This window comes from Dendrobates tinctorius, unplaced genomic scaffold (genome assembly GCF_039654945.1).
Source record: "Dendrobates tinctorius isolate UK_male_01 unplaced genomic scaffold, ASM3965494v1 ptg000282l, whole genome shotgun sequence".
Classification (NCBI taxonomy): Eukaryota; Metazoa; Chordata; class Amphibia; order Anura; family Dendrobatidae; genus Dendrobates; species Dendrobates tinctorius.
This window is the reverse complement of record NW_027361949.1, coordinates 123991-150425: the sequence shown is the minus strand read 5'-3', so window position 1 is coordinate 150425 and position 26435 is coordinate 123991.

Below are 26435 nucleotides of genomic sequence, written 5' to 3'. Positions count from 1 at the left end.
CAAGATTCCCGCTGCCGGCATTGGCCACACAGCCCCAAAGCAAGATGGAACCTCCACCAAATTTTACTGTGGGTAGCAAGTGTTTTTCTTGGAATGCTGTGTTTTTTAGCCTCCATGCATAACGCCTTTTTGTATGACCAAACAACTCAATCTTTGTTTCATCAGTCCACAGGACCTTCTTCCAAAATGTAACTGGCTTGTCCAAATGTGCTTTTGCAGACCTCAGGCGACTCTGTTTGTGGCGTGCTTGCAGAAACAGCTTCTTTCGCATCACTCTCCCATACAGCTTCTCCTTGTGCAAAGTGCGCTGTATTGTTGACCGATGCACAGTGACACCATCTGCAGCAAGATGATGCTGCCGGTCTTTGGAGGTGGTCTGTGGATTGTCCTTGACTGTTCTCACCATTCTTCTTCTCTGCCTTTCTGATATTTTTCTTGGCCTGCCACTTCTTAACAAGAACTGTACCTGTGTTCTTCCATTTCCTTACTATGTTCCTCACAGTGGAAACTGACAGGTTAAATCTCTGAGACAACTTTTTGTATCCTTCCCCTGAAAAGCTATGTTGAATAATCTTTGTTTTCAGATCATTTGAGAGTTGTTTTGAGGAGCCCATGATGCCACTCTTCATAGGAGAATCAAATAGGAGAACTACTGGCAAGTGGCCACCTTAAATACCTTTTCTCATGATTTGATACACCTGGCTATGAAGATCAAAGCTCAATGAGGTTACAAAACCAATTTAGTGCTTCAGGAAGTCAGTAAAAAGTAGTTAGGAGTATTCAAATCAAGAAAATGATAAGGGTGCCCATACTTTTGCACCGGTCAAATTTTGTTTAAATGCAGATTGCACATTTTCTGTAAGGACAATAAACCTCACTTGAATCCAGAAATATAACTGAGTCCATCAGTTCTTAGATATATGAAACTGAAATAGCTGTTGCAAAAACCAAAATTGTTATAAAGAAAAAAGGTTAACATTAATAGGGGTGCCCAAACTTTAACATATGACTGTATGTATATGTTTTGTATTATATTATAGTTTCACCGCATCAATATACCACTACATTCAATAATGCACAGATTCAACTTACAGTCTCTTTATTGGACCCCCAGTATAGCGGTTTAGCGGCCTGTATAAGCTACATGAATTCCGGTTCATTTAGTGAGGACAGAACAGTGAAACAGCGGCTCTCCAGCTAGTGGGAATACAGAGAGAAGAGCCTTCCATCTTGCAGGACCGCAGTGAAACAGCGGCTATCCAGCTAGTGGGAACTCAGAGAAAGAAGAGTCTTCCATCCTGCAGGGCCAGTTAAACAGCAGCCATCCAGCTAGTACTATTCAGGGAAAAGACAGCCTTTCTATCCAGCTTGCAGGAACTAGTGAAATTGCAGCCATTCATCTAGTGAGATTCAAGTCACCGGCTACACAGAGACTAATACAGCTGCAGCAATCTCTGCACAGTCAAGCATCCCTCCAAGTCATTATGTCCCACAAATCTCACAGGTCAAAATCTGCTACTTCCGTCCCCTCAAAGACTGTATACATTAGCAGCGCGGACGCCATTGCCTGCGCAAATGCTGAAGCCGCCAAAATGCAATCAAGGTATGCTGAAGAAGAGATGCAACTTAAGTTAGAGAAAGCACGCATAGATAATGAGAAGGCACGTGTGGATGCCGCCTTAGAGAGCCTAGCAGTAAAAAGAGAGGCTGCTGCAGCACTAGCAGAGGCAGAAGCACTAGAAGCCGCGCACAACCCTGAGCTGCATAGCCATAGCTGTGCGTCAAGTCTGAAGTTGCCACTGCAAGATTCGTCACAACGCACATCCTAGTACGTTAATGAACTTCCTGATCCAAACTATAACCAAGAGCACGGCACATCCAGTGAAACGAGTGGGAGTCATCATGAGGCTCAGCTCCAGGAAAACGTGGAACAAAACAATTCTGCTAATGACTACCTTGCACCTCGCCAGGTAACCAACGTGAATCACCTTGCTGACACACCGCACGTCAGACCGAAGCAATATTACACCGGCTGGCGCCACCCTGAGGATACCAACAGGTATGAATGCACCTCACATCACTATCAGGGTGACCTATCACCAGTATACTCTGCTGACAACCGGTTCACAACAGAATTTGCGAAGTTCTTCACACGACGTGATCTGGTTGCCAAGCGACTCATGAAATTCACTGACCACACTGAAGGCTACAGAGATTGGAAAGCTTCCTTCCAAAATGTCAGTAGAGACTTGGGGCTACAACACAGGGAAGAGATAGACCTCTTAGTCAAATACCTGGGAGAAGAGTCAGTCAAACACGCAGTAAGAATCAGAGATATTAATATCAACCACCCTCAAATCGGCCTTAAAGAGATCTGGAAGAGGCTAGATGAGTGTTACGGCTCTGCAGAGGTAATAGAGAGAGCCTTGTTCAAAAGAATCGATGACTTTCCTAAAATATCTAACTAAGGTCTCCAGAAACTTAGAGAACTAGGTGACCTGCTACAAGAGGTCCTAGTTGCCAAATGTGAAGGTGACCTACAAGGACTTGCATTCCTTGACACAGCCAAAGGTGTTAACCCTATAGTCCACAGTGTTCCATTCCATCCCTTCTCCATTTTTGTAGACTTTATACACAAACGACAATCAGAAATGATCCCTGCTGTGACTTTGCAATGTCATATGCCGCACCACCACCAGCTGCAAACCCACGCAGAACATCTGTGGCAGTGCACAAGACTAATGTTTCTTCTCCAAGTTCCAATTACAGGTCTGCTGGCTGCTCTCAATGAGAGACAAAGGTACAAGAACCTGACAAGCAGTGCCCGCTCCATCAGAAGCCTCATCCTATCCTGAAATGCAGAGCCTTCAGAGGAAAATCTATGCCAGATCGCAGAAGCTTCCTGAAAGAGAACGATATCTGCTACAAGTGCTGCTCATCTACCACTCATCTCGCCAAGGATTGTAAGGTCAGTGTAAAATGCACAGAATGTGGCACCACAGATCATAACACTGCTCTACACCCTGGTCCAGCTCCATGGAGTGCACAGAACACACCAGCTGACAGTGTGCATGGCGGGGAGAAAAGGAGCACTGATGCAGCTATGCCAGAGATCACTTCACAATGTACTGAAGTCTGTAAAAGGACAATAGACAGTAGGTCCTGTTGTAAAATATGCCTCGTCAGAGTCTACCCAAAGGGTCATAGAAACAAAGCTGTAAGACTGTATGCTATCTTGGATGATCAACGTAACCGATCCTTGGCTAGATCAACATTCTTTGACCTATTCAACATCAAAGGACCAAGCACCCCCTACTCATTAAAGACATGTGCAGGTACTGTGACAACAGCAGGCAGGAAAGCCACTGACTACCAAATTGAGTCCTTAGACGGAAAATTCTGCCTACCACTGCCTACAATCATCAAGTGTAACCATATCCCACACAACATCTGAAATCCCTACACCAGATGTGGCAATCCATCACGCTCACTTGAAACGCATAGCACACCTTATACCGGAACTCGACCATCAGGCACAGATAATACTGCTGTTGGGAAGAGATATCCTACTTGTTCATAAAGTGAGTGTTAGGAGTGGCGGAAGACACTAAATAAAAAATATAAATAAAGTGCCTTCGCCACTCGGGGTCCACTGTGCGGTAGATGGTAAAACCGCAGCTAGTAGATGCAGAGCACTATGGTGGTAATGTGCACGGGGTTAGATATCACCCAGGTGCAAATTAGCAGTCTCTGTTATGGACACAGAGCTGCAATGGCAGACAATAGAACTGATAACGCTGAGCCTGTTAACAGCACAGGTGCTCAGCGGCACACATGCGGTAACCGGTCACCGGAGTAGTTATTAAAATAACGTCACTACATCCGAAAGGACCTACCGTAAGAGGGCGTGTGCGTGGCGTCGCAACCACGGATGCAGAAATAAGCTGCAACTGCAGCGCGGCAAGAACGGAGCCGCTGGCAAGGCGCTGCAATAACGCTGGCACAATGCAGACGCTAAGCTGCTGACTAAGATGGAGCAGGGCGCGCTGGCGCTGGCGCTGCTACTGGCAGAAACTCAATCACTAACACAGAAGTAATAACCAAGGTAGGGGGTATTTAATGAGTCATTCACCAGTCCAAGCATCCATCAGCAAACATACAGCAGCAAGTATGAAAATACTAGCGCATGGCGGAACAGCCATGCGCACTTTTTATAGTGAACGGGACCTTCCGGAAATCTCCAGAGATTTGAACAGAACCAATGGAATCAGGAGAAGGACCTGAGCACCTGACTCCTGAACACCAATGGGAGCTCATCCCATGAGCATGCTCAGAAGAAGGGACGAAGGACTTAGCCTCCGGAGAGAGTTGCTGTAAAGCAATCTCCTCTGCAGTCTCCTTTGCATTAAACACAGAGCAGGAGACTGCAGCATGTGAGGGTCTAGATCTCTGCATAGCCAGGGCAGAAATCTGACTCCTAACAGTGAGAAGTCATATCAATGGACTCCACAATGCTCCCTATGCCCAAAAGCTAGACGTAGGATGAGTCATAATAGGAAATGTATGCTTGGGACATATGCATGCCCCATCTCCTCTGACAAGTATTATTATTATTATTATTTATTGTTATAGCGCCATTTATTCCATGGCGCTTTACATGTAAGGAGGAGTATACATAAAAACAAGTACAATAATCTTAAACAATACAAGTCATAACTGGTACAGGAGGAGCGAGGACCCTGCCCGCGAAGGCTCACAATCTACAAGGGATGGGTGAGGATACAGTAGGCGAGGGTAGAGCTGGTCGTGCAGCGGTTTGGTCGATCGGTGGTTACTGCAGGTTGTAGGCTTGTCAGAAGAGGTGGGTCTTCAGGCTCTTTTTGAAGGTTTCGATGGTAGGTGAGAGTCTGATATGTTGTGGTAGAGAGTTCCAGAGTAGGGGTGATGCGCGAGAGAAATCTTGTATGCGATTGTGGGAAGAGGAGATAAGAGGGGAGTAGAGAAGGAGATCTTGTGAGGATCGGAGGTTGCGTGCGGGAAAGTACCGGGAGACGAGGTCACAGATGTATGGAGGAGACAGGTTGTGGATGGCTTTGTATGTCATGGTTAGGGTTTTGTAATGGAGTCTCTGGGCAATTGGGAGCCAGTGAAGGGATTGACAGAGGGGAGAAGCTGGGGAATAGCGGGGGGGCAGGTGGATTAGTCGGGCAGCAGAGTTTAGAATAGATTGGAGGGGTGCGAGAGTGTTTGAGGGGAGGCCACAGAGCATGAGGTTGCAGTAGTCAAGGCGAGAGATGATGAGGGCATGGACTAGGGTTTTTGCAGATTCTTGGGTGAGGAATGAACGGATTCATGAAATATTTTTGAGTTGAAGTCGGCAGGAAGTGGAAAGGGCTTGGATATGTGGTTTGAAGGAGAGATCAGCGTCAAGGATTACTCCGAGGCAGCGAGCTTGTGGGACTGGGGAGAGTGGGCAGTCATTTACTGTAATTGATAGGTTCGTAGGGGGGTCACGTGAGATGGGGGAAAGATGATGAATTCTGTTTTGTCCATGTTGAGTTTCAGAAATCTAGCGGAGAAGAAGGATGAAATAGTGGACAGACATTGAGGGATTCTGTTTAGTAGGGAGGTGATATCTGGTCCAGAGATGTAGATCTGTGTGTCATCAGCATAGAGATGATACAGAAATCCATGAGATTCTATGAGCTGTCCCAGGCCAAAGGTGTAAATAGAGAACAGCAGGGGCCCAAGGACTGAACCTTGTGGGACTCCGACAGATAGTGGGCGAGGTGAGGAGGTGGTGTGTGAGTGGGAGACGCTGAATGTCCGGTCTGTTAGGTATGATGAGATCCAGGATAGGGCCAAGTCTGTGATGCCGAGGGATGAGAGGGTCTGTAATAATAGGGAATGGTCCACTGTGTCAAAGGCAGCCGACAGGTCCAGGAGGAGGAGGACAGAGTAGTGTCGCTTGCTCTTGGCGGTTAAGAGGTCATTGGTGACCTTAGTAAGGGCAGTTTCAGTGGAGTGGTGTGACCGGAAGCCAGATTGTAAGCGGTCGAAGAGGGAGCAAGAAGAGAGATGGGAGGACAGTTCAAGGTAGACGTGTTGTTCCAGTAGCTTGGAGGCGTAGGGGAGAAGTGATATAGGGCGATAGCTAGATACAGAGGATGGGTCAAGAGAGGGGTTTTTGAGGATAGGTGTGATGGAGGCATGTTTAAAGCTTGAGGGGGAAACACCAGTTTTTAGTGATAGGTTGAAGAGATGGGTTAGGGTTGGGATGAAGACTGTGGTGAGGTCTGGTATGAAGTGGGATGGGATCGGGTCGAGTGCACAGGTGGTGAGATGTGATCTTGAGAGTAGAGTGGAGAGTCGATCTCCTGTAATGGTGGAGAAGTTGGTTTTGAAGGTGGAGGGCTGGGAAGTCAGGAGGAAGGGCTCTGGGGGTTGTTGACCAAAACTGTCCCTGATGTGATCAATTTTCTGCTTGAAAAATGAGGCAAAGTCTTCAGCTGAGATGAGTGGGGAGGGAGGAGGTGCTGGGGGGCGGAGGAGAGAATTGAACGTGTTGAATAACTGTTTAGGGTTGTGAGACAGGGAGGATATGAGAGATGAGAAGTAGGTTTGTTTAGCTGTGGCGAGTGTGGTCTTGAAAGTAGTGAGGGACTGTTTGAATGCGATGAAGTGCTCGTTGGAGTGGGATCTTTTCCATCTGCGCTCAGCAGCCCTGGAAGCTCGCCTCAGCTCTTTGGTCAGGCTGGTGTGCCAGGGCTGTCTGTTGATTTTGCGAGTTTTGGTATGTGTAAGTGGGGCAGCGGATTCCAAAGCTACAGCTATTGTGGTGTTATATAGAGCAGCAGCGTCATCCGCATTGTGTAAGGAACTTATATCTGTGAGAGGGAAGAGGGATTCAGAGAATGAGTGTAGGTCAAGGTGTTTAAGATTCCTGCGAGGGTGTGAAAGTTTGTGGGGTGGGGATTGTAGACATGGAGTGAAGAGGGAAGAGAATGTGAGCAGGTTGTGGTCAGAGAGAGGGAGAGGTGAGTTAGAGAGGTTAGATAGGGAGCAGAGGCGGGTGAAGATGAGGTCCAGTGTGTGGCCATCTTTATGGGTGGCTGTAGAAGACCATTGAGTGAGGCCGAAGGAGGAAGTGAGAGATAGAAGTTTAGTGGCAGCTGAGAGGGAAGTGTCAATGGGGATGTTGAAGTCGCCCATGATGATAGTAGGGATGTCCGCGGAAAGGAAATGAAGTAACCAGGTGGTGAAGTGGTCAAAGAAGGTGGTGGCTGGCCCTGGGGGGCGGTAGATGACAGCCAGTTGGAGGTTGGAGGGGGAGTAGATGCGCACAGAGTGCACCTCAAAGGAAGGGAGGGTAACAGAGGGTGGCAGTGGGATTGGGGTTAAGGAGCAGGTATCTGACAGGAGAAAACCAACTCCTCCACCATGTTTGCTGCTGGGGCGGGGGGTGTGAGAAAGGTGGAAGCCACCATATGAAAGTGCAGCAGGAGAGGCTGTGTCAGAAGGGGTGAGCCAGGTTTCGGTGATGGCGAGGAAGGAAAGTTTGGTAGTAACAAAAAGATCATGGATGTAGGAAAGCTTGTTGCAGACAGAGCGAGCGTTCCACAGAGCTCCTGTTAGTGGGACTGGGGAAGCGGGGGCTGGGTGAATGGGTATAAGGTTGGAGAGGTTACGGAAGGTTGTGATAGAGTGTGGATGGGAGGTAGAAATGACTGTGGGAATGTGGTGAGGAGGACCAGGATTTGGAGATATCACCAGTAGTGAGAAGGAGCAGAGAAAGTGTTAGCAGGTGGGAGCAGGAGAGGGCATGAGGGGGCTGTCTGTGTTTGGAGACAGAGGATTGTATGTTAAGGAACAGTTTTGAGGCGGAGGTGAGTCCTGTGATGAGGTCACAGGAGGGGAGGGGAGGAGTCAGAGGTCACATGATCAGGGTCCTCAGTGTGTGCAGGACTCTGCTGTGCTGGTTGTCACGGTGCTGGATGAGGTGAAGTTTATGTGGGGTCAGAAGGGGTTTACAGTGTGGATGTAGCAGAGCCGTGTGTATGAGGTGTAAGGAGCGGAGCCATGTGTGTACGAGCTGTACGGAGCGGAGCCGCACGTGTACGAGGTGTATGGAACGGAGCCCTTTGTGTACAAAGTGTACGGAGCTGAGTCATGTGTGTATGTAGCGGAACAGAGCCGTGTGTTTATGGGGTGTACAGAGCGGAGCCGCATGTGTACAGGGTGTACAGAGTGGAGCCATGTGTATGGGTTGTACGGAGCGGAGCGACGTGTGTACGGGGTGTACGGAATGGAGCCCTGTGTGTACGAAGTATATGGAGCTGAGCCGTGTGTGTACGGAGCGGAGCAAAGCCACATGTGTGCAAGGTTTACAGAGTGGAGCCATGTGTGTACAAGGTGTACGGAGCAGAGCCGCATGTGTATGAGGTTTACGGAGTGAAGCCATGTGTGTACTGAGTGGAGCCCTGTGTGTGCGAGGTGTACGGAGTGGAGCTGTGTGTGTACAAGGCATAGAAAGCGGAACCGTATGTGTATGAGGTGTGTGGAGCCATGCGTGTACAAGGTGTATGGTGGGGAGCATTCATACCTCCCAATTGTCTCGGATCCAGTGGGACAGTCCCGATTTTGAGAGAGAGTCTGCCCCACTGCCCCAGCCGGGAGCTTACTTTTCCCGCGGACACAGGAGTACACGGTGAAGCCCCGAGGAGCATTTTAAAATTTGCACGTGACGTTCCACCGGAAGTATACAAAGAATGGTTGCACTCTATCATGCTAAGGCATGTCAATGTGGAATATATGTAATTAGAATTGCAATACAGCTTTAGAATTATACAAGAGACAAAAATATTCCACATTGACATGCCTTAGCATGATAGAGTGCAGCCATTCTTTGTATATTGTATATGGGGGTAGCTCCTCCTGGTATGCACCTATTCACATTAGTTTGGATGTGCCAGTCAGTTTTTTTGTCTCTTATATGTTAGCTTACTGACCGAGCACTCCGCCCTCCACCAGGTGGTGATTTTAATTATAGCAGGTCCCTACTTACCCATAAATGCAGGCATTGCTGACAGAGGTGTCCACATTCACCCAGGAATTCAGACATCAGCCTTAGAGAGGTATTCACACAGTGTAGGTACCCATCACATTTGAGGCCGCCTTGACGTTGGCTGGTGGGCAGATAATATTTGGCCAAATTTTATGCTAAGAGTCTCATATATTTTTTTTATAATCCTAAAGCTGTATTGCAATTCTAATTACATATATTCCACATTGACATGCCTTAGCATGATAGAGTGCAACCATTCTTTGTATATTGTATATGGGGGTAGCTCCTCTTGGTATGCACCTATTCACATTAGTTTGGATGTGCCAGTCAGATTTTTTGTCTCTTGTTCCACCGGAAGTGACGGGCTGGAAGCTGACCGGAAATGAGGTAATTTCAGGAGGAGATTGTGATGGAACCATGGAGGCACTTCAGGGAATGCTTCAGATCCATCACCATGTCCTCCTCCGACAGCGAGGACAACGAAATCGCCTTGGACTCGGGGATGTCGGCCATGTGAGCAGATCATGATATGTCCTGCACCGGGAGGCTCAGATGGGAGCCGGGCTGCTATAGTATCTGTATAGAATCTTTCTTTCTCTCTCTCTAATCTTTCTTTCTTTCTCTCTGTTCTTTCTTTCTTTCCCCTCTTCCTTTCTCTCTCTCTCTGATCTTTCTTTCGCTCAATTCTTTCTTTCCCCTCTTTCTTTATCTCTCTAATCTTTGTTTCTTTCTTTCTCTCTCTCTGTTGTTTCTTTCTCTCTCTGTTCTTTTCTTTCTCTCTGTTCCTTCTTTCCCCTTTTTCTTTCTCTCTGTTCTTTCTTTCCTCTCTTTCTCTCGCTGTTCTTTCTTTCTCTCTGTTCTTTCTCTCTCTTTTCTTTCTTTCTTTCTCTCCATCCTTTCTTTCTCTATAATATAGCCCCCTTCATATGGTATAATACAACTCCCCCAAAGAATATAATGTTGCCCCTTCAGAATATAATGCAGCCCCCCCTCATAGGGTATCATGCTGCCCCCCTCATGGGGTATCATGCTGCCCTCCCTTATATGGGGTATCATGCTGCCCCCTTTATATGGGGTATCATGCTGCCCCCTCCTCATATGGGGTATATCATGCTGCCCCCTCATACGGATATCATGCTGCCATCCCCCATATGGGGTATCATAATCATGCAACCAGGACTCACTATATAAATAAATTTAAAAAAAACTATGCTCACCTCTCCTCCTCACTCCCACACTGATTTTGGCGGTGGCTCTGCTCCGATGTCAGGAGCTGCTCTGCAGTCAGACCAGCACACAGCGGGGACGCTAAGAAGTGACGTCATCGCGCACTCACTGTGTGTCAGAGGAAGAGGGTAATGATGGGACAGGGAGCGTCGTGATGCTCTCTCTTCCATTATTGTAACGTGCACTGGCTGGCCGAGCTGATGCCGGGTCCCCCTGTCTTTCAGCCCCATGGGCTGGGGGCCCCTGGAGCAGCAGGGGCCCTAGGCAGCTGGCCCTATATGCCAGCAGGTGTCAGTGCCTGGGCCCACCGGAGAATCCTCCGGTTCTCCAGTGGCCTAATCCGACCCTGAATGTGGGCACTGTTTTCTAGGGCACTTGCACCAGGCATTACTATATTTTAGAGAGTTGCTTTAAAATTTAGAGGTCACACAGAACCACACAGTAGGTGCAGTAATAGGGACACATACGGCAGCAGCGGCTCAGCATTGGTTTATCAGCAGGATGAGGAGTTTGTGCAGGTTGAGAATAGTCCAATTGGTGTGAGTGCTGAAAATATGAGAAGTGAAACGTGTCGTTGTATTCTCTGCAGCCGAGTCCTGGCTGGAGAATTGTCATGTGAGTCTGGGCCAGATGGAAAAGACGGGAAAAGTGACCGATTCCATCAGAAAGAACGTCAGCGGTAAGTCACTGTCTGTAACTCTGCTGTAATCTCTTATATGTTCTGTAGGACTAGTATTATTTACCACTGACCATATGGCGGTGAGATCAATATTGGTCTTTTTATATATAGATTATTTTTGGCAACAGCGCTGTCATTAGAAGAGGTCTGGGGACACGAGATGAAGACATAATTCTCCCTCTGTACAGATCACTCGTCAGACCACACTTGGAGGATTGTGTGCAATTTTGGACTCCGGTGCTCAAGAAAGACATTACTGAACTTGAAAGGGTTCAAAGGCGGGCTACTAAAATGATAAATGGAGTTGATTCACTACAATACCCAGAAAGGTTATCAAAATTAGGTCTATTTACTCTAGAAAAGACAAGACTTAGGGGAGACCACTGGCGTAGCGTGTAGCGGCCCCCCCCAGGCGGCACGTGTGTGGGGGCGGTGCGGCACCAGCCAGCAATTCAATTGCTCCGCTCTGTGGGGACTCCGCGGAGGCACAGTACAGGCGGCGGCGCTTTCTACCTTGCTGGACTATGGACTCCTACTTGGAGCCCCGGCTGCTGTCCGCTCCTGAGCCGGTGCTGGGCGCACTCAGAGACCCGTCCGCTCCTGGAGGAGGTGTTGGCCGCTCAGGGCGGGTTGGTCGTTGGTCGGAGCTGCCCGAAGAACACGTGGAGGCAGCGCTGAGGTGACGCAGGAGCGGATCCCGGGACACAGGAGCCGGTGAGTGAGGGGGACGGCGGGAAGCGCTGCCCCTGATATCTGTGAGGGGAGGGAGACACTGACCTGCAGATAAACATTCAGAATGTCAGGCAATTCTGACAGGTATAAACATGGAAAGAATGAGAGGGGAGTTACATCAGGATATTGGAGAGGAGACCCATGGGTATTTTGCGTTCCATTTAGAAAGGCAAGTGGGCTGCTTGTATGTGGAGACCGTGTACAGAAAGCATTATTGCGTGTGGAGGATCACTGCAGGGTCCGGGGGGCGTTCATTTGTGTAGAGAAGAGTGGTGAAGTAGTCATACTGCATGGGGGGAGGTATGAGGTCCATGAAAGGGATATACTGGGTGGGAACATGAAGAGGATTCGCTATGAGCATTATTTCTCTGTGGGTGCACAGATTCAGTTAGTTAGGGGACAACACCCCTGAAGAAGCTGGACGAAACGCGAGTGAAGGAACACAGAGCCGAACACTGTGCTGCCCACTGTACAGGCTTAGGGCTAGTCTCAGGTATATTCTGCCTAATTGTAGTGCTGCCACACACACCGCCCGGTCAGCCCATCTGACAGGCCTTGAGTCCTGGAGATTGGCGTCTTCTACAACTCCAGCTGCCTGTAATGTAGTCAGTGCTGGATACAAACGCCTCCATCAAGAGCAGATATCAGCGTCCTAACTCCTAACAAAATGCCACAACTTTTCAACTGCTCTCTGGCCTCCACCAGTCACGTACGCGGCGGCGGGCCGGCGGCACGCCTGTCATATTCGCCAGTCATGTAATATACGCCAGTCATGTAATGTATGCCAGTCATGTAATGTACGCCAGTCATGTACGCCAGTCATGTAATGTACGCCAGTCATGTACGCCAGTCATGCAATGTACGCCAGTCATGTAATGTATGCCAGTCATGTAATGTACGCCAGTCATGTACGCCAGTCATGTAATGTACGCCAGTCATGTAATGTACGCCTGTCATATTCGCCAGTCATGTAATATACGCCAGTCATGTAATGTATGCCAGTCATGTAATGTACGCCAGTCATGTAATGTACGCCAGTCATGTACGCCAGTCATGTAATGTACGCCAGTCATGTACGCCAGTCATGTACGCCAGTCATGTACGCCAGTCATGTACTGTACGCCAGTCATGCAATGTACGCCAGTCATGTACGCCAGTCATGTAATGTACGCCAGTCATGTAATGTACGCCTGTCATATTCGCCAGTCATGTAATATACGCCAGTCATGTAATATACGCCAGTCATGTAATGTATGCCAGTCATGTAATGTACGCCAGTCATGTAATGTACGCCAGTCATGTACGCCAGTCATGTAATGTACGCCAGTCATGTACGCCAGTCATGTACGCCAGTCATGTAATGTACGCCAGTCATGTAATGTACGCCTGTCATATTCGCCAGTCATGTAATATACGCCAGTCATGTAATATACGCCAGTCATGTAATGTATGCCAGTCATGTAATGTACGCCAGTCATGTACGCCAGTCATGTACGCCAGTCATGTACTGTACGCCAGTCATGCAATGTACGCCAGTCATGTACACCAGTCATGTAATGTACGCCAGTCATGTACGCCAGTCATGTAATGTACGCCAGTCATGTAATGTACGCCTGTCATATTCGCCAGTCATGTCATATTCGCCAGTCATGTAATATACGCCAGTCATGTAATGTATGCCAGTCATGTAATGTACGCCAGTCATGTAATGTACGCCAGTCATGTACGCCAGTCATGTAATGTACGCCAGTCATGTACGCCAGTCATGTACGCCAGTCATGTACGCCAGTCATGTACTGTACGCCAGTCATGCAATGTACGCCAGTCATGTACACCAGTCATGTAATGTACGCCAGTCATGTACGCCAGTCATGTAATGTACGCCAGTCATGTAATGTATGCCAGTCATGTACGCCAGTCATGTAATGTACGCCAGTCATGTACGCCAGTCATGTAATGTACGCCAGTCATGTAATGTATGCCAGTCATGTACGCCAGTCATGTAATGTACGCCAGTCATGTACGCCAGTCATGTAATGTACGCCAGTCATGTACGCCAGTCATGTACGCCAGTCATGTACGCCAGTCATGTACACCAGTCATGTAATGTACGCCAGTCATGTAATGTATGCCAGTCATGTACGCCAGTCATGTAATGTACGCCAGTCATGTACGCCAGTCATGTAATGTACGCCAGTCATGTACGCCAGTCATGTACGCCAGTCATGTACGCCAGTCATGTACACCAGTCATGTAATGTACGCCAGTCATGTAATGTACGCCAGTCATGTACGCCAGTCATGTACGCCAGTCATGTACGCCAGTCATGTAATGTACGCCTGTCATATTCGCCAGTCATGTAATGTACGCCAGTCATGTAATGTATGCCAGTCATGTACGCCAGTCATGTAATGTACGCCTGTCATATTCGCCAGTCATGTAATATACGCCAGTCATGTAATGTATGCCAGTCATGTACGCCAGTCATGTAATGTACGCCAGTCATGTACGCCAGTCATGTACGCCAGTCATGTAATGTACGCCAGTCATGTAATGTACGCCAGTCATGTACGCCAGTCATGTACGCCAGTCATGTAATGTACGCCAGTCATGTACGCCAGTCATGTAATGTACGCCTGTCATATTCGCCAGTCATGTAATATACGCCAGTCATGTAATGTACGCCAGTCATGTAATGTACGCCAGTCATGTACGCCAGTCATGTACGCCAGTCATGTACTGTACGCCAGTCATGTAATGTACGCCAGTCATGTACACCAGTCATGTAATGTACGCCAGTCATGTACGCCAGTCATGTAATGTACGCCAGTCATGTACGCCAGTCATGTAATGTACGCCAGTCATGTACGCCAGTCATGTCATGTACGCCAGTCATGTACGCCAGTCATGTACGCCAGTCATGTACACCAGTCATGTACACCAGTCATGTAATGTACGCCAGTCATGTCATGTACGCCAGTCATGTACGCGTCATGTAATGTACGCCAGTCAAGTCATGTACGCCAGTCATGTAATGTACGCCTGTCATATTCGCCAGTCATGTAATATACGCCAGTCATGTAATGTATGCCAGTCATGTAATGTACGCCAGTCATGTAATGTACGCCAGTCATGTACGCCAGTCATGTAATGTACGCCAGTCATGTACGCCAGTCATGTACGCCAGTCATGTAATGTACGCCAGTCATGCAATGTACGCCAGTCATGTACACCAGTCATGTCATGTACGCCAGTCATGTACGCCAGTCATGTCATGTACGCCAGTCATGTAATGTACGCCAGTCATGTCATGTACGCCAGTCATGTACGCCAGTCATGTCATGTACGCCAGTCATGTAATGTACGCCAGTCATGTAATGTACGCCAGTCAAGTCATGTACGCCAGTCATGTAATATACGCCAGTCATGTAATGTACGCCAGTCAAGTCATGTACGCCAGTCATGTAATATACGCCAGTCATGTCATGTACGCCAGTCATGTACACCAGTCATGTAATGTACGCCAGTCATGTCATGTACGCCAGTCATGTAATGTACGCCAGTCATGTAATGTACGCCAGTCATGTACGCCAGTCATGTCATGTACGCCAGTCATGTCATGTACGCCAGTCATGTAATGTACGCCAGTCATGTCATGTACGCCAGTCATGTACGCCAGTCATGTCATGTACGCCAGTCATGTAATGTACGCCAGTCATGTAATGTACGCCAGTCAAGTCATGTACGCCAGTCATGTAATATACGCCAGTCATGTATGACAGAAGTACGCCAGTCATGTAGGCCCATCATGAAAGACAGATATGTATGCCAGTCATGTATGCAAATCATTTATGTCAGTCTTGTAAGCCAGTGATGGAGGGCAGTCATTTACACCAGTCATGTAACACAGTCATGTACGCCAATCTTTTATGCCAGTCATGGAGGGCACCAGTCAGCCTTATATAGAAGCTATGTACACCTGTATACACCTCTGGAAGCCACCTATCGAAGCTATATACAAGTATACACCCCAGGGAACACCTATATATGCTATATACCCCTATATACTCATCTGGGAGCCACCTATAGAAGCTATATACACACCTGGCAGTAGTCTACAAAAGCTATATACCCGTATACACACTTGGGAGTCAGCTATAGAAGCTATATACCCCTATAAACAACTGTGAGCCACCTATAGACTCCATATACCTCTATATTTCACAGAGTTACCTATAGAAGCTATATACTCACCTGGGGACCTCCCATAAAAGCTATATACCTGTATAAACATGAGAACCACTTATAAACACTACAGCTATATGCACCTGAGTCACCTATAGAAGGCATGTACAGTCATGGCCAAAAGTTTTGAGAATGACACAAATATTATATTTTCACATGATCTGCTGCCTCTGGTTTTTATGTGTTTGTCAGATGTTTTTATCACATACAGAAATATAATTGCAATCATATTATGAGTAACAAAAGGTTATATTGACAGTTAGAATGAGTTAATGCAGCAAGTCAATATCTGCAGTGTTGACCCTTCTTCTTCAGGACCTCAGCAATTCTCCCTGGCATGCTCTCAATCAACTTCTGGATCAAATCCTGACTGATAGCAGTCCATTCTTGCAAAATCAATGCTTTTATTTTGTCTGAATTTGAAGGTTTTTGTTTGTCCACCCGTCTCTTGATGATTGACCACAAGTTCTCAATGGGATTAAGATCTGGGGAGTTTCCAGGCCATGGTCCCAAAATCTCTATGTTTTGTTCCCTGAGCCATTTAGTTATCACCTTTGCTTTATGGCAAGGTGCTCCATCATGTTGAAAAAGGCATTGTTGATCGCCAAACTGCTCTTGGACGGTTGGGAGAAGTTGCTCTCGGGGGACATTCTGGTACCATTCTTTATTCATGGCTGTGTTTTTAGGCAAGACTGAGAGAGAGCCCATTCCCTTGGCTGAGAAGCCACCCCACACATGAATGGTTTCAGGATGCTTGACAGTTGGCATGAGACAAGACTGGTGGTAGCGCTCACCTGGTCTTCTCTGAATAAGCCATTTTCCAGATGTCCCAAACAATCGAAAAGGGGATTCATCAGAGAAAATGACTTTACCCCAGTCCTCAGCAGTCCACTCCCTGTACCTCTTGCAGAATATCAGTCTGTCCATGATGTTTTTTCTGGAGAGAAGTGGCTTCTTTGCTGCCCTCCTTGAGACCAGGCCTTGCTCCAAGAGTCTCCGCCTCACAGCGCGTGCAGATGCACTCACACCTGCCTGCTGCCATTCCTGAGCAAGCTCTGCACTGCTGGTAGCCCGATCCCGCAGCTGAAACACTTTTAAGAGACGGTCCTGGCGCTTGCTGGTCTTTCTTGGGCGCCCTGGAGCCTTTTTGGCAACAAGGGAACCTCTCTCCTTGAAGTTCTTGATGATGCGATAGATTGTTGACTGAGGTGCAATCTTTCTAGCTGCGATACTCTTCCCTGTTAGGCCATTTTTGTGCAGTGCAATGATGACTGCACGTGTTTCTTTAGAGATAACCATGGTTAACAGAAGAGAAACAATTATGCCAAGCACCAGCCACCTTTTAAAGTGTCCAGTGGTGTCATTCTTGCTTAATCATGACAGATTGATCTCCAGCCCTGTCCTCATCAACACCCACACCTGTGTTAATGGAGCAATCACTGAAACGATGTTAGCTGGTCCTTTTAAGGCAGGGCAGCAATGATGTTTAAATGTGTTTTGGGGGATAAAGTTCATTTTCTAGGCAAATATTGACTTTGCAAGTAATTGCTGTTAAGCTGATCACTCTTTATAACATTCTGGAGTATATGCAAATTGCCATTAGAAAAAATGAAGCAGTAGACTTTGTAAAAATTAATATTTGTGTCATTCTCAAAACTTTTGGCCATGACTGTACCTGTAATTTACCGATAAAAGGCATACACATGTATACACACACCGGAGATTTAACTATTTAATGTAAATTACTATATACACACCATAAATTTGGGATTCACCCATAGAAGTTATTTATCTGAAAATTCACCAACCGCTGCCGGAGACGTGAGATTCTCCTGCTGAACGTGTGAGCCTGTAATGGATGCAAGAGAAATCCGGGATTCCCCTATAGAAGCTATATAACTGCATAAACTGGGGATGTGGGATCCACCTATAGAAAGGATATGCACATGGCGAAGTGTGATTCATCTCACTATATAACACTCATGGTATTATACAGAAGATGTGGTATATACCAGTGTACGCACACCTCTACCTATATACTCCTCACATCATGTTCTATTTCTGTATATAAACCCTGTTATATTCCATTATATAATATATACTTACCTGTAATGTGTTCATCTGAAGAAAATATATTGTTCTCTATACATAGGGGCAGTATTATAGTAGTTATATTCTTGTACATAGGGAGCAGTATTATAGTAGTTATATTCTTGTACATAGGAGCAGTATTATAGTAGTTATATTCTTGTACATAGGGGCAGTATTATAGTAGTTATATTCTTGTACATAGGAGCAGTATTATAGTAGTTATATTCTTGTACATAGGAGCAGTATTATAGTAGTTATATTCTTGTACATAGGAGCAGTATTATAGTAGTTATATTCTTGTACATAGGGAGCAGTATTATAGTAGTTATATTCTTGTACATAGGGGCAGTATTATAGTAGTTATATTCTTGTACATAGGGGGCAGTATTATAGTAGTTATATTCTTGTACATAGGAGCAGTATTATAGTAGTTATATTCTTGTACATAGGGGCAGTATTATAGTAGTTATATTCTTGTACATAGGAGCAGTATTATAGTAGTTATATTCTTGTACATAGGAGCAGTATTATAGTAGTTATAGTCTTGTATATAGGGGCAGTATTATAGTAGTTATATTCTTGTACATAGGAGCAGTATTATAGTAGTTATATTCCTGTACATAGGGGCAGTATTATAGTAGTTATAGTCTTGTATATAGGGAGCAGTATTATAGTAGTTATATTCTTGTACATAGTGGGCAGTATTATAGTAGTTATATTCTTGTATATAGGAGCAGTATTATAGTAGTTATATTTTTGTACATAGGGGGCAGTATTATAGTAGTTATATTCTTGTACATAGGGGCAGTATTATAGTAGTTATATTCTTGTACATAGGGGCAGTATTATAGTAGTTATATTCTTGTACATAGGAGCAGTATTATAGTAGTTATATTCCTGTACATAGGGGCAGTATTATAGTAGTTATATTCTTGTACATAGGAGCAGTATTATAGTAGTTATAGTCTTGTATATAGGGAGCAGTATTATAGTAGTTATATTCTTGCACATAGTGGGCAGTATTATAGTAGTTATATTCTTGTATATAGGAGCAGTATTATAGTAGTTATATTCTTGTACATAGGGGGCAGTATTATAGTAGTTATATTCTTGTACATAGGGGCAGTATTATAGTAGTTATATTCTTGTACATAGGGGCAGTATTATAGTAGTTATATTCTTGTACATAGGAGCAGTATTATAGTAGTTATATTCCTGTACATAGGGGCAGTATTATAGTAGTTATATTCTTGTACATAGGAGCAGTATTATAGTAGTTATAGTCTTGTACATAGGGGCAGTATTATAGTAGATATATTCTTATACATAGGGGGCAGTATTATAGTAGTTATATTCTTGTACATAGGAGCAGTATTATAGTAGTTATATTCTTGTACATAGGGGCAGTATTATAGTAGTTATATTCTTGTACACAGGAGCAGTATTATAGTAGTTATAGTCTTGTACATAGGAGCAGTATTATAGTAGTTATATTCTTGTACATGGGAGCAGTATTATAGTAGTTATATTCTTGTACATAGGGGGCAGTATTATAGTAGTTATATTCTTGTACATAGGAGCAGTATTATAGTAGTTATATTCTTGTACATAGGGGCAGTATTATAGTAGTTATATTCTTGTATATAGTGGCAGTATTATAGTAGTTATATTCTTGTATATAGGGGCAGTATTATAGTAGTTATATTCTTGTACATAGGAGCAGCATTATAGTAGTTATATTCTTGTGCATAGGGGCAGTAATATAGTAGTTATATTCTTGTATATAGGGGCAGTATTATAGTAGTTATATTCTTCTACATAGGGGCAGTATTATAGTAGTTATATTCTTGTACATAGGAGCAGTATTATAGTAGTTATATTCTTGTACATAGGAGCAGTATTATAGTAGTTATATTCTTGTAAATAGGAGCAGTATTATAGTAGTTATATTCTTGTACATAGGAGCAGTATTATAGTAGTTATATTCTTGTACACAGGAGCAGTATTATAGTAGTTATATTCCTGTACATAGGGGGCAGTATTATAGTAGTTATATTCTTGTACATAGGGACAGTATTATAGTAGTTATATTCTTGTACATAGGGGGCAGTATTATAGTAGTTATATTCTTGTACATAGGGACAGTATTATAGTAGTTATATTCTTGTACATAGGGGGCAGTATTATAGTAGTTATATTCTTGTACATAGGGGGCAGTATTATAGCAGTTATATTCTTGTACATAGGGGGCGTAGTATTATAGTAGTTATATTCTTGCACATAGGGACAGTATTATAGTAGTTATATTCTTGTACATAGGGGGCAGTATTATAGCAGTTATATTCTAGTACATAGGAGCAGTATTATAGTAGTTATATTCTTGTACATAGGAGCAGTATTATAGTAGTTATAGTCTTGTACATAGGGGCAGTATTATAGTAGATATATTCTTGTACATAGGGGGCAGTATTATAGTAGTTATATTCTTGTACATAGGAGCAGTATTATAGTAGTTATATTCTTGTACATAGGGGCAGTATTATAGTAGTTATATTCTTGTACATAGGAGCAGTATTATAGTAGTTATATTCTTGTACATAGGAGCAGTATTATAGTAGTTATAGTCTTGTATATAGGGAGCAGTATTATAGTAGTGATATTCTTGTACATAGGAGCAGTATTATAATAGTTATAGTCTTGTATATAGGGAGCAGTATTATAGTAGTTATATTCTTGTACATAGGGGGCAGTATTATAGTAGTTATATTCTTGTACATAGGGGCAGTATTATAGTAGTTATATGCTTGTACATAGGAGCAGTATTATAGTAGTTATATTCTTGTACATAGGGGGCAGTATTATAGTAGTTATATTCTTGTACATAGGGGCAGTATTATAGTAGTTATATTCTTGTACATAGGGGCAGTATTATAGTAGTTATATTCTTGTACATAGGGGCAGTATTATAGTAGTTATATTCTTGTATATAGGGGACAGTATTATAGTAGTTATATTCTTGTACATAGGGGCAGTATTATAGTAGTTATATGCTTGTACATAGGAGCAGTATTATAGTAGTTATATTCTTGTACATAGGGGCAATTTTTATTGTATAAAACCCACAAATACAATTAAAATAAACAGAATTCTTCCTTAATACAAAACATAAATTCTCATGAATGCATCAGACAATAATTACAGAACTAAATTAATACATTAGGAATAAAGGTAACTTAGAGTTCACTCCTGTGGAAGGAAGAATATGAAATAAACACTTTTAGTAACACGATCATGTTATTATCCCACAGACACATTCCTCCATAGTTTCTCATTACTCTGACTTTTCTTTATCTCTAACGCTCTTATCCATCTGAGCTCGGACAGTATCTTTGTGGCTGCGGTGACGGGATGGAAGGGCTCGCTGTGGAGGGACACTCGGGTTCTCATGTGCCAGTGGTAATACTTAATGGTGGTAATGATCAGGTACATTGTCCCCCTGTCGATGTTACCGTCAGTGGATGGGACACCATAGATAATGTCAGGGTATCTCAGGGACAGCAGTCTGGGGATTTTCAGCTTGGTCGATACTTCCGTCCATATTTCCCTACCTCCCCAGCAATCACAAATAAAATGCTCCATGGTTTCCTCCTGCTGACAACCAAGGGGACAGTTCTGATCCGAAACACTTAAATATTTTAAGTTCCCCCTCACAAAGAGCTTCCCATGTAGCGACAGCCAAGCAATGTCAGAAAACTTTGCTGGAAGTCGCCTCCCATTGAGGAATCGGAGACTGTCCTGAAGGGTCCTGGTGGCACAATCTCTTAGGGCCAGTGGAGAGTAGAAGAAAGTCCTACATATATGAGCACACAGATCTTTCCTCGTATTACTCTCAATGTAGGACTTCTCCAGTCCCCACTTCCTGACACACTTCAGACCATATTCCAGATACTGGGGGAGGTGGTCACCTGTCCATCTCCTCCTCTTGAGACTGCCGCCTCGCACCCAAGATTCTGCAAAAGGCAATATCCAATACCTGATACTATTCGCCCACAGGGAGCTACTGTTTGAATCCATGCTCCCAAAATTTACTTTCAGAAACAAGGAGTCAAAGAAAACCCTTGGATTCAACATATCCAGCCCGCCCTCACTCCGCTGTAGGTATGTTATTCCCCTCTTTATCAGGTTCATCCTGTTCCCCCACAAGAGCTGGAAGAACAGGCTGAGGAGCCTCGCCGAGAAGGATTCTGGCAAAGGAAAAACGCCAGAGACATACAAGAAGACGGGGACCAGGTACGTCTTCAACATAGCAACCCTTTCTCTGTATGTCAGCCTCCAGTTCTTCCATCGCTGAACCTTTGCATTTCCGGTCTCCAATTTCTCCTCCCAATTTAGGCTGGCATTATCTTCCCTTCCAAATTTAACCCCTAAGATCTTAATATGGGTGGAGGCCTTAACAAACTGCGGCAGATCAAAGTCTGGGTCAGATTGCAATGTCCACAGAGCTTGACTCTTCTCAAGGTTGACCAGAGACCCGGAGGCCTCTGAGTAACTTCTGATGGCCGCAGACAACATCTGCACCTCATGAGGATTAGATATCACCAGCGTCACATCATCCGCGTAGGCAACCACCTTCAGAGGCAAGCAGTGGGGGACCGGCACCCCCCAAAAGTTACACTCCTGCAGTGACCTCAAAAACGGGTCTATGGCAAAAACATACAGGAGTGGACTCAGCGGGCAGCCCTGTCTCACCCCCGCCTCAACTCCAAAAGTGCCACCCTGCCAACCATTAATCAGAGGAAAGCTCACCGCCTCTCTGTACAAAATCTTCAGCCAATCCACAAATTGTCCTGGAATACCATACTTTGACAAAGTGGCCCACAGATAATCATGATCAACTCTGTCAAAGGCTTTAGCCTGGTCCAGACTGACAACATATCTCCCACACCGCAGAGCTTTACATCTCTCAAACATCTCCCGTATCGAGATGACCGCTCCAGAGATGTTCCGCCCTTTTACCGTGCCAAACTGAGAGCCTACCAACAGTGCCGAGGACAAACAGACTAACCTAGAAAACAGGATCTTTGCCAGAATCTTCCTGTCAACATTCAAGAGGGCAATTGGCCTTCAGTTCTTGATGTCGCTCGGCTCCTTACCTTTAGACAGCAGAATTAATGAGGACACTCTCATGGATGGGGGCATCAGGTGATTTTCTAGACAATTTTTGTAAACATTCACAAGAATTGGAGCCAGGAGGTCTCTGAATTTCTTATAAAATTCTGCTGGTATACCATCCGGACCTGGTGCCTTCTTCAGATGTAACTTATCAATGGCCTCCTTAACCTCCTCCACCGTTAATTCTGCTGTCAAAGGAGAAAAGTCCAGATCATTAGTATCAGGCGCTGGAGTTGCCTCCAAGAACTGAGTCATTTTATGTTTATCCAAAGCCTTCCTCTGAAACAAGTCAGTATAATAAGATTTCACAACCCCCAGGATACCCTCCCGAGATTCCTGCAATACACCCTGGGAGTCAATGAGACCTGTTACCAATTTATTGGCCACCCGCTCCCGGCAATTCTCAAAGGGATCAGGTGCCCCTAAGACCCCATAATCCCGTTCAAGAACCAAGGAGGTATACCTGCTGTACTGATACTGCCTTATCTCAGATTTCAGCCGGTCGATCTTCTCTTGGTTACCCCTGCCCTCCGAATACAGTGACTCCAATTCTTTGCGCAGCCTTAGGTACTGGCTATACTTACTCCTGCCTTTCTTAACTGACAGTCTCTTCAAGAGGTATCTGATATCATCCTTGACGTCCTCCCACCAGTCGGCCATGTTGTCATAGAAGTCCACTCTCTGTAGATGACCCTGCAAAAGGGAGTGGACACAACTCTGGACAGAGACATCATGGAGGAGGCTAGAATTGAGTCTCCATAACCCCCTACCAACATCAGCTCGCTTAGTGGCCCCTAGGCAGAAATATAGGGCAAGATGGTCTGAGTATGGGACGACTCTCTCACTCATGGCACCAATGACTTCCATGGGACTTACAAAAGCCAGATCTATTCTACTGCCTCTATTGGAGCAGGAATAGGTTAATTTGGGCTTTCGTCCTCCCCGTTTAAAGACGTCACCTAATCCGGCCTGCAGGACTATGTTATTCAAGATCCTACCATCCCTCGTCACGGTTCTACCTGAGGAGCTGTCACGAGATGTCAGTATGGCATTAAAGTCCCCCACCATTATCACTGGAAGAGAGGTGAACAGATAAGGCTTGAGATCATTAAATAACTGTATCCTGTCAGTCACTGTCTGTGGCCCATAGATGTTACTAAGCCGGAGTCGCCTCCCATGGACAGTGACTTCCAGGACCAGACACCGTCCCATAACCACCTCCGTCATCCTGTGTACTGTCACATCCCTGGTGTTAGAATGGCGACCCCGGCGTACGGCTCCACAGCCAGTGACCAAAAAGAGGGACCAGACCGCCATTCCCTCTCAGCCTCCCTCATGAGCCCCTGAGTCGTCAGCCGCGTCTCCTGCAGAAAGAGGACATCTGCGTCCAGGTATCGGAGATGGTCATAGACAGCGTGCCTCGTCCTCCTCACCTTAATGCTGTTCACATTAATGGATGTTACTTTTAATGAGAAGTCTGCCATCACAATACCGCAACAGAGGAGCAGAGATGTAAAAGCCGCCATCATAAGTCTGGGTCACAGATGTTCTGACTACCACCGGTCTCCATGTCAGACTGTATCTCAGTGTCAGCAAGTACGGGCTTCCGTTTTGTAGGGGGATGGTCCGCTACGTCCCTGTCATACTCAGTCTCTATTCTTTTTATCTCTTCCTCCAAGTCCCCATCAGACTCAGACAAAACATCAAACTTATTGGACATGACCATCACACCTGCCGAACTCTGGACTTTTTTCCTGCCACCCTGGCTAGTGACATACTCCTCCTCAGGTTTACGGGAGGCCTTGTCCTTTTTTTTCCTTTTTACCTGATTACAGCCACTTTCTTCAGCTAGAGATGGTGATACTGAAGTGGTGGCTACATGTGGCTGCTGGACCTGAGGGACGACCTCCATGCTCCCCTCTGTACCCTCTGTGCAAAGCTGCTCTGATGTTACCTGAGCGGACCCCTGGTGGACCTCTGACCTGGTCAGTATTGTCCCTGACATTAAAGCCTCCTCCTCCTGAGCCTCTGTCCCTGTCACTAACTCCTCATCAGGAAGGAGCTTGCATATATTGTGCCAGGCATCTGGACAGTCCCTGTGAGGGTGGCCGATCTCCCCACAGAGATTGCACTTGATGTTCTGGCAATCTGCCGCTAAGTGGCCGACTTCCCCGCACAGGCTGCACTTTACCACGGTACAGGTGTTTGCCAGGTGACCCACTTTACCACACTTAAAACACTTTCGTGGCTGCCCAGGGTAGAAGCAAACCCCCTTCTCCCTCCCGATAAAGAAGGAGTTGGGTAAGTGAGCCGTGATGTTGTTGTGCTGGCGCAATTTCACCAGCACCTTCCATCCACCGGTCCATATACCGTCCTCATCCCTGTTTTTGGTGAGGTCGGAGACAAGGTCACAATGCCTCCGGAGCCACACCACAATGTCCTGCGGGGGAACAGCCTCATTCCAAAAGATGATATTAACCGTGGCGGTATCCGGCTTAGATATTGGAATGAAGCTGAACTTATTCCAGCCATCAGCGTCCCTGAACTTGGAGAAATTGGCCCAGAATCTGTCCAGATCAGACATAAGCTTAAAGCTGATGTCATAGCCCTGTCTGTCTGGCAGATTGATGACCGCCAAGATATTAACCGGCGCAAACCCCATCTGGCGGCACAGAAGCTCCCTGACCACCAGCTTCCTCTCCGGCAGATCCTCCTTGACACCTCTGTGCCTGAACCGCACCACATTCCTCCTTTTGAAAGCCTGCCCGGTGTAATTGGCGCCGGAGGTAAAGGACGGAGCGCCGCGGCTCCAAACATTACTGGGAGGGACCTGTGGGGCCACACTGGGCTGACTGACAGGGCGAGGGTCTGCAGCGGAGGGGCCTGTTGCACAAAAGGGGGGAAATCACAGACATTTTGCACATTATTATCATCATCATCATCATCAATCTCAATAGTGTCATCAGGATGCGCAATGTCCACCACAGTCTCCGTACCCCCTTCAGCCCCCAACCCCACATGAACAGTATCAATATCCCCAGAATTAGTGCTCTCCTGGACACCAACAGTAGATGCAGTCTCATGTCCACTGTCTTGCTGTTGTGCTGGGCATGCTGGGACTTGTGGTACCGCTGGGATCTGTGCCTCTTGCTCCTGCTTGGGGTCTGCCGGTAGTTGCCGGTAGTTGCGGCTGCTGGTGCAGTATCTGACCCTCCTTAAAACAGA